This window comes from Salvelinus alpinus, chromosome 3, assembly GCF_045679555.1.
Source record: "Salvelinus alpinus chromosome 3, SLU_Salpinus.1, whole genome shotgun sequence".
Lineage (NCBI taxonomy): Eukaryota > Metazoa > Chordata > Actinopteri > Salmoniformes > Salmonidae > Salvelinus > Salvelinus alpinus.
Genome location: NC_092088.1, coordinates 4,033,773 through 4,043,646, shown reverse-complemented (window position 1 = coordinate 4,043,646; position 9,874 = coordinate 4,033,773).

Below are 9,874 nucleotides of genomic sequence, written 5' to 3'. Positions count from 1 at the left end.
ACCACTCTCTCCTGCTGCGCTACGATGTAATGTTTGCAGGCATGTGCTTTGTCAGTGGCTGCGATGTTCAGCCAGGAGTCGATGGACAGTCGGAAGAGCGAATTAAATGGGAGGAGGGCCATCCCAGCTTCGAGTGGTTTCAGATTTTCACATCCTACGTCACACAGGCTCCCGTGTCTGTGGGAACCAGGGCTATCGCTCAATCCAAGCCATTTCCATCTACGGTGTTCACAGATCGATTTATACTACAAAATGTTGGTTGGAACCAGGAACCAGACAAGTTGTTGTGAAGATTGGGGGGGAGGTATGTCTGTTATAAAATGTGTTATGCGTTTTTGACACAAGATCAACTGTACTAGTTGTAAACGGTCTGATCTTGTCCCATCTTGATTACTGTCTGGTAATATGGTCCAGGTGCAGAAAAAAAAAGACCTAGAAAAGCTGCAGCTGGCTCAAAACAAACAGAGCAGCACGCCTTGCCCTGTACTAAACACACAGAACTGACATCAACAACATGCTTCATGTTTGAGCAGAAATGGACTACTTCCCTTATGGTCTTTTTAAGAAACATTTGTGTGTTAAAAATACCTAACCACTAATACAATCTAATCTAAAATAATACCTAACCACTAATACAATCTAATCTAATATAATACCTAACCACTAATACAATCTAATCTAATATAATACCTAACCACTAATACAATCTAATCTAATATAATACCTAACCACTAATATAATCTAATCTAATATAATACCTAACCACTAATACAATCTAATCTAATATAATACCTAACCACTAATACAATCTAATCTAATATAATACCTAACCACTAATACAATCTAATCTAATATAATACCTAACCACTAATACAATCTAATCTAATATAATACCTAACCACTAATATAATCTAATATAATACCTAACCACTAATACAATCTAATCTAATATAATACCTAACCACTAATACAATCTAATCTAATATAATACCTAACCACTAATACAATCTATCAGCATACCCGACCAAACATGTCCCTAAGAGATTCTTCATGGTACCCAAACCAAAAAATGATTTAAATGTGTCGCTCAGTTATGCACAGAGCCATGTCATCGTGGAATGTTTAGCATCTAGACTGGTTAACATCCAGACTGGTTAACACCTAGACTGGTTAACATTTAGACTGGTTAACATCCAGACTGGTTAACATCCAGACTGGTTAGCATCTAGACTGGTTAACATCCAGACTGGTTAGCATCTAGACTGGTTAGCATCTAGACTGGTTAACATCCAGACTGGTTAACATCTAGACTGGTTAGCATCTAGACTGGTTAGCATCTAGACTGGTTAACATCCAGACTGGTTAACATCCAGACTGGTTAGCATCCAGACTGGTTAGCATCTAGACTGGTTAACATCCAGACTGGTTAGCATCCAGACTGGTTAACATCCAGACTGGTTAACATTTAGACTGGTTAACATCCAGACTGGTTAACATCCAGACTGGTTAGCATCTAGACTGGTTAACATCTAGACTGGTTAGCATCTAGACTGGTTAACATCCAGACTGGTTAACATCTAGACTGGTTAACATCCAGACTGGTTAACATCTAGACTGGTTAGCATCTAGACTGGTTAGCATCTAGACTGGTTAACATCCAGACTGGTTAACATCCAGACTGGTTAGCATCCAGACTGGTTAGCATCTAGACTGGTTAACATCCAGACTGGTTAGCATCCAGACTGGTTAACATCCAGACTGGTTAACATCCAGACTGGTTAGCATCCAGACTGGTTAGCATCTAGACTGGTTAACATCCAGACTGGTTAGCATCCAGACTGGTTAACATCCAGACTGGTTAACATTTAGACTGGTTAACATCCAGACTGGTTAACATCCAGACTGGTTAGCATCTAGACTGGTTAACATCTAGACTGGTTAGCATCTAGACTGGTTAACATCCAGACTGGTTAACATCCAGACTGGTTAACATCTAGACTGGTTAACATCCAGACTGGTTAACATCTAGACTGGTTAACATCTAGACTGGTTAACATCTAGACTGGTTAACATCCAGACTGGTTAACATCCAGACTGGTTAGCATCTAGACTGGTTAACATCTAGACTGGTTAACAACCAGACTGGTTAACATCTAGACTGGTTAACATCTAGACTGGTTAGCATCCAGACTGGTTAACATCCAGACTGGTTAACATTTAGACTGGTTAACATCCAGACTGGTTAACATCCAGACTGGTTAGCATCTAGACTGGTTAACATCTAGACTGGTTAACATCTAGACTGGTTAACATCTAGACTGGTTAGCATCTAGACTGGTTAACATCCAGACTGGTTAACATCCAGACTGGTTAACATCCAGACTGGTTAACATCCAGACTGGTTAACATTTAGACTGGTTAACATCTAGACTGGTTAACATCTAGACTGGTTAGCATCTAGACTGGTTAACATCCAGACTGGTTAGCATCTAGACTGGTTAACATCTAGACTGGTTAACATCCAGACTGGTTAACATCTAGACTGGTTAACATTTAGACTGGTTAACATCTAGACTGGTTAACATCCAGACTGGTTAACATCTAGACTGGTTAACATCCAGACTGGTTAACATCTAGACTGGTTAACATCTAGACTGGTTAGCATCTAGACTGTTTAGCATCTAGACTGGTTAACATCCAGACTGGTTAGCATCCAGACTGGTTAGCATCTAGACTGGTTAACATCCAGACTGGTTAGCATCCAGACTGGTTAGCATCTAGACTGGTTAGCATCTAGACTGGTTAACATCCAGACTGGTTAGCATCTAGACTGGTTAACATCCAGACTGGTTAGCATCTAGACTGGTTAACATCCAGACTGGTTAACATCTAGACTGGTTAACATCCAGACTGGTTAGCATCCAGACTGGTTAACATCCAGACTGGTTAACATCTAGACTGGTTAGCATCTAGACTGGTTAACATCTAGACTGGTTAACATCCAGACTGGTTAACATCCAGACTGGTTAGCATCTAGACTGGTTAACATCCAGACTGGTTAACATCCAGACTGGTTAACATCCAGACTGGTTAACATCTAGACTGGTTAACATCCAGACTGGTTAACATCTAGACTGGTTAGCATCTAGACTGGTTAACATCCAGACTGGTTAGCATCTAGACTGGTTAACATCCAGACTGGTTAGCATCTAGACTGGTTAACATCCAGACTGGTTAACATCTAGACTGGTTAACATCTAGACTGGTTAACATCCAGACTGGTTAACATCTAGACTGGTTAACATCCAGACTGGTTAACATCTAGACTGGTTAGCATCTAGACTGGTTAACATCCAGACTGGTTAACATCTAGACTGGTTAACATCCAGACTGGTTAACATCTAGACTGGTTAACATCCAGACTGGTTAACATCTAGACTGGTTAACATCTAGACTGGTTAACATCCAGACTGGTTAACATCTAGACTGGTTAACATCCAGACTGGTTAACATCCAGACTGGTTAGCATCTAGACTGGTTAACATCTAGACTGGTTAGCATCTAGACTGGTTAACATCTAGACTGGTTAGCATCTAGACTGGTTAACATCTAGACTGGTTAACATCCAGACTGGTTAGCATCTAGACTGGTTAACATCCAGACTGGTTAACATCTAGACTGTTTAACATCTAGACTGGTTAGCATCTAGACTGGTTAACATCTAGACTGGTTAGCATCTAGACTGGTTAACATCTAGACTGGTTAACATCTAGACTGGTTAGCATCTAGACTGGTTAACATCCAGACTGGTTAACATCTAGACTGGTTAGCATCTAGACTGGTTAACATCTAGACTGGTTAGCATCTAGACTGGTTAACATCTAGACTGGTTAACATCTAGACTGTTTAACATCTAGACTGGTTAGCATCTAGACTGGTTAACATCTAGACTGGTTAGCATCTAGACTGGTTAACATCTAGACTGGTTAACATCTAGACTGGTTAGCATCTAGACTGGTTAGCATCTAGACTGGTTAACATCCAGACTGGTTAGCATCCAGACTGGTTAACATCTAGACTGGTTAACATCTAGACTGGTTAGCATCTAGACTGGTTAACATCTAGACTGGTTAACATCCAGACTGGTTAACATCTAGACTGGTTAGCATCTAGACTGGTTAACATCCAGACTGGTTAGCATCTAGACTGGTTAACATCCAGACTGGTTAACATCTAGACTGGTTAACATCCAGACTGGTTAACATCTAGACTGGTTAACATCCAGACTGGTTAACATCTAGACTGGTTAACATCTAGACTGGTTAACATCCAGACTGGTTAGCATCTAGACTGGTTAACATCCAGACTGGTTAACATTTAGACTGGTTAACATCTAGACTGGTTAACATCTAGACTGGTTAGCATCTAGACTGGTTAACATCTAGACTGGTTAACATCCAGACTGGTTAACATCTAGACTGGTTAGCATCTAGACTGGTTAACATCTAGACTGGTTAGCATCTAGACTGGTTAACATCTAGACTGGTTAACATCTAGACTGGTTAACATCCAGACTGGTTAACATCCAGACTGGTTAACATCTAGACTGGTTAGCATCCAGACTGGTTAGCATCCAGACTGGTTAACATCTAGACTGGTTAACATCCAGACTGGTTAACATCCAGACTGGTTAACATCCAGACTGGTTAACATCTAGACTGGTTAACATCTAGACTGGTTAACATCTAGACTGGTTAGCATCTAGACTGGTTAGCATCTAGACTGAAAAGACTGGTTAACATCTAGACTGGTTAGCATCTAGACTGAAAAGACTGGTTAGCATCGAGACTGGTTAACAACCAGACAGGCTGCTGTGCTGTGTGTTGTTTCTCTCACAACCATTATCACATTATGCAGTTCAACCACACCACAACACAACACACACATAAATACACAGGGACCCCTGCTGCAGTCCTGGAAGGTTGCAGCAGGACTCTGGGGCTGAGGTTAGTGGGGTGAAGGGAGGGCCCGGGGCTGAGGTTAGTGGGGTGAAGGCAGGGCCCGGGGATGAGGTTAGTGGGGTGAAGGCAGGGCCCGGGGATGAGGTTAGTGGGGTGAAGGCAGGGCCCGGGGATGAGGTTAGTGGGGTGAAGGGAGGGCCCGGGGATGAGGTTAGTGGGGTGAAGGCAGGGCCCGGGGATGAGGTTAGTGGGGTGAAGGCAGGGCCCGGGGATGAGGTTAGTGGGGTGAAGGGAGGGCCCGGGGATGAGGTTAGTGGGGTGAAGGCAGGGCCCGGGGATGAGGTTAGTGGGGTGAAGGGAGGGCCCGGGGATGAGGTTAGTGGGGTGAAGGGAGGGCCCGGGGATGAGGTTAGTGGGGTGAAGGGAGGGCCCGGGGATGAGGTTAGTGGGGTGAAGGGAGGGCCCGGGGATGAGGTTAGTGGGGTGAAGGGAGGGCCCGGGGATGAGGTTAGTGGGGTGAAGGCAGGGCCCGGGGATGAGGTTAGTGGGGTGAAGGGAGGGCCCGGGGATGAGGTTAGTGGGGTGAAGGCAGGGCCCGGGGATGAGGTTAGTGGGGTGAAGGCAGGGCCCGGGGATGAGGTTAGTGGGGTGAAGGGAGGGCCCGGGGATGAGGTTAGTGGGGTGAAGGCAGGGCCCGGGGATGAGGTTAGTGGGGTGAAGGGAGGGCCCGGGGATGAGGTTAGTGGGGTGAAGGCAGGGCCCGGGGATGAGGTTAGTGGGGTGAAGGCAGGGCCCGGGGATGAGGTTAGTGGGGTGAAGGCAGGGCCCGGGGATGAGGTTAGTGGGGTGAAGGCAGGGCCCGGGGATGAGGTTAGTGGGGTGAAGGCAGGGCCCGGGGATGAGGTTAGTGGGGTGAAGGGAGGGCCCGGGGATGACTGCGAGCAGTGTTAGCCACTTCTGGATGGGTGACAGTTAGGGTCAGAGGGTCACTTGTCTCCGCTACAGCTCTCTCTCCAGGCAGAGTGTGTGTAAGAAAGAGGCAGTCTCTCTACAGGGTTGAAGGGTTTAGAGGAAGGGTTTGATGTGGAGTCTGGAAGAGCCAAGGCAGGCAGCTGGCAGAAAGAGACCTTCCTTTCCCTCCACATCCTGAGACCAGGGCCAGGGGAGCTAGTCACTCTGTAACACACACACACACACACACACACACACACACACACACACACACACACACACACACACACACACACACACACACACACACACACACACACACACACACACACACACACACACACACACACACACACACACACACACGGCTGGAGCAGGGAACAGGGAAACAAGGTGTATACTGTGATCTCAGGGCAGAGCGGGGGGGGGGGAGCAAGCCGGGGGGGCTCTGGTTACCCCAACAGGAGGTGTGTTACCACACAGCCTCTCACTGTGATGGAAGAAGGATGGGAGAGGGGGAGTGAGGGAGGAGGTGGAGAAGAGGTGTGGGACTGTAAGTGGGTGTGCTGCATGGAGAGAAGAAGAAGAGAAGAAGGAGCACAGAAGGAGAAGAAGAAGAAAAGAGGGAGAGAAAGAGAGAAGAAGAAAAGAGGGAGAGAAGGAGAGAAGAAGAAAAGAGGGAGAGAAGGAGAGAAGAAGAAAAGAGGGAGAGAAGGAGAGAAGAAGAAAAGAGGGAGAGAAGGAGAGAAGAAGAAAAGAGGGAGAGAAGGAGAGAAGAAGAAAAGAGGGAGAGAAGTAGAGAAGAAGAAAAGAGAGAGAGAGGGCGAAAAGGAGAGAAGAAGGAACGTGAATCAAAGTTTGATTCCAAACATTTATGGAGAAATTCAAAATGTCTCTTTCCCCAACAGTCTTTCATATGTGGCCTACTTTTAACACTTGATTGTTTTTTCTGTTATAAATTGACAAAACTAATGAAGGGTGTCGTGCACTGCGTCTGTTTGTAGAAGACTTTATCCTGGCAAATATGACGCTTTCCTGAAGCCTCTGGAACAAAGAAAGGTATTCAATCTCGAATTCCAAAGAAAAGGTATCAAATGAAATTGAAGCTAACAGATTTGTGTGTATTTTATTTGACAGGCACATTGTCCATTGAGAGAAGAAGGAGACAAGAAGGAGACAAGAAGGAGAGAAGAAGGAGACAAGAAGGAGACAAGAAGGGGACAAGAAGGAGACAAGAAGGAGACAAGAAGGAGACAAGAAGGAGAGAAGAAGGAGATGAGAAGGAGACAAGAAGGAGACAAGAAGGAGACAAGAAGGAGAGAAGAAGGAGACAAGAAGGAGACAAGAAGGAGACAAGAAGGAGAGAAGAAGGAGACAAGAAGGAGACAAGAAGGAGAGAAGAAGGAGACAAGAAGGAGACAAGAAGGAGACAAGAAGGTGACAAGGAGACAAGAAGGAGACAAGAAGGGGACAAGAAGGAGAGAAGAAGGAGACAAGGAGACAAGAAGGGGACAAGAAGGAGACAAGAAGGAGACAAGAAGGAGAGAAGAAGGAGACAAGAAGGAGACAAGAAGGAGAGAAGAAGGAGACAAGAAGGAGACAAGAAGGAGACAAGAAGGAGAGAAGAAGGAGACAAGAAGGGGACAAGAAGGAGAGAAGAAGGAGACAAGGAGACAAGAAGGAGACAAGAAGGAGAGAAGATGGAGACAAGGAGACAAGAAGGAGAGGAGGAGACAAGAAGGAATCAAGAAGGAGGCAAGAAGGAGACAAGAAGGAGACAAGGAGACAAGTAGGAGAAAAGAATGGTTGAAGCAGAGAAGAAGAAGACAAGAAGGAGACAAGGAGAGAAGAAGGAGACAAGAAGGAGAGAAGGAGAGAAGAAGGAGACAAGGAGACAAGAAGGAGACAAGAAGGAGAGAAGAAGGAGACAAGAAGGGGACAAGAAGGAGAGAAGAAGGAGACAAGGAGACAAGAAGGAGACAAGAAGGAGATAAGATGGAGACAAGGAGACAAGAAGGAGAGGAGGAGACAAGAAGGAATCAAGAAGGAGGCAAGAAGGAGACAAGAAGGAGACAAGGAGACAAGTAGGAGAAAAGAATGGTTGAAGCAGAGAAGAAGAAGACAAGAAGGAGACAAGGAGAGAAGAAGGAGACAAGAAGGAGAGAAGGAGAGAAGAAGGAGAGAAGAAGGAGACAAGAAGGAGACAAGAAAGAGAGAAGGAGGCAACAAGAAGGAGACAAGAAAGACTGAAGGAGGGAAGGAGGAGACAAGAAGGAGACAAGAAAGAGTGAAGGAGAGAATGAGAGAAGAAGGAGACAAGAATGAGAGAAGGAGGCAACAAGAAGGAGACAAGAAAGACTGAAGGAGGGAAGGAGGAGACAAGAAGGAGACAAGAAAGAGTGAAGGAGAGAAGGAGAGAAGAAGGAGACATGAAGGAGAGAAGGAGGAGAGAAGAAGGTCACAAAAAGGAGACGGGAAGGAGAGAAAGAGAGAAGAAAACAAGATGGAAACAAGAAGGAGACAAGAAGGAGCCAATAAGGAGACAATAAAGAGTGAAGGAGAGACGAAGGAGACAAGAAGGAGAGAAGAAGCCAAGAAGGAGTGAAGGAGAGAAGAAGCCAAGAAGGAGTGAAGGAGAGAAGAAGCCAAGAAGGAGTGAAGGAGAGATGGAGGCAAGAAGGAGACAAGAAGAAGACAAGAAGGAGGCAAGGAGAGAAAAAGGAGACAAGTATGAGATTGAATCAAAGTTTGATTCCAAACATTTATGGAGAAATTCAAAATGTCTCTTTCCCCAACAGTCTTTCATATGTGGCCTACTTTTAACACTTGATTGTTTTTTATGTTATAAATTCACAAAACCAATGAAGGGTGTCGTGCACTGCGTCTGTTTGTAGAAGACTTTATCCTGGCCAGCATGACGCTTTCCTGAAGCCTCTGGAACAAAGAAATGTATTCAATCTCGAATTCCAAAGAAAAGGTATCAAATTAAACAGATTGGCTTGAAACAGATTTGTGTGTATTTTATTTGACAGGCACCTTCTGCATTGATCAACTTTGCGTGGCAGATTTGGCCAGCCGGCTACATTTTACTTGTAGTCCCCATGAATTTACTGCACGGTCGGAACTAGAAGCACGAGCATTTCGCTACACTCGCATTAACATCTGCTAACCACGTGTGTGTGACCAATCAAATTTGATTTGATTTGAAGGTATTGAACAGAACATTCCGGAAGCCAATGAATTTGTCTGCAAATATCACAAATTGCCAACTTAAATACCAACATGGTCTCAGCATGAATGCTCACCATATAACCTCATCCTGTTGAATCTAACACCACCACATCCTGTTGAATCTAACACCACAGCACCACTTCATCCTGTTGAATCTAACACCACCTCATCCTGTTGAATCTAACACCAGCTCATCCTGTTGAATCTAACACCACCTCATCCTGTTGAATCTAACACCACCTCATCCTGTTGAATCTAACACCACAGCACCACCTCATCCTGTTGAATCTAACACCACCTCATCCTGTTGAATCTAGCACCACCCCATCCTGTTGAATCTAACACCACCTCATCCTGTTGAATCTAGCACCACCCCATCCTGTTGAATCTAGCACCAGCTCATCCTGTTGAATCTAACACCACCTCATCCTGTTTAATCTAACACCACCTCATCCTGATGAATCTAACACCACCTCATCCTGTTGAATCTAACACCACCTCATCCTGTTGAAGCTAACACCACCTCATCCTGATGAATCTAACACCACCTCATCCTGTTGAATCTAACACCACCACATCCTGTTGAAGCTAACACCAGCTCATCCTGTTGAAGCTAACACCACCTAATCCTGATGAATCTAACACCACCTCATCCTGTTGAATCTAACACCACCACATCCTGTTGAATCTAACACCACCACATCCTGTTGTATCTAACACCACAGCACCAC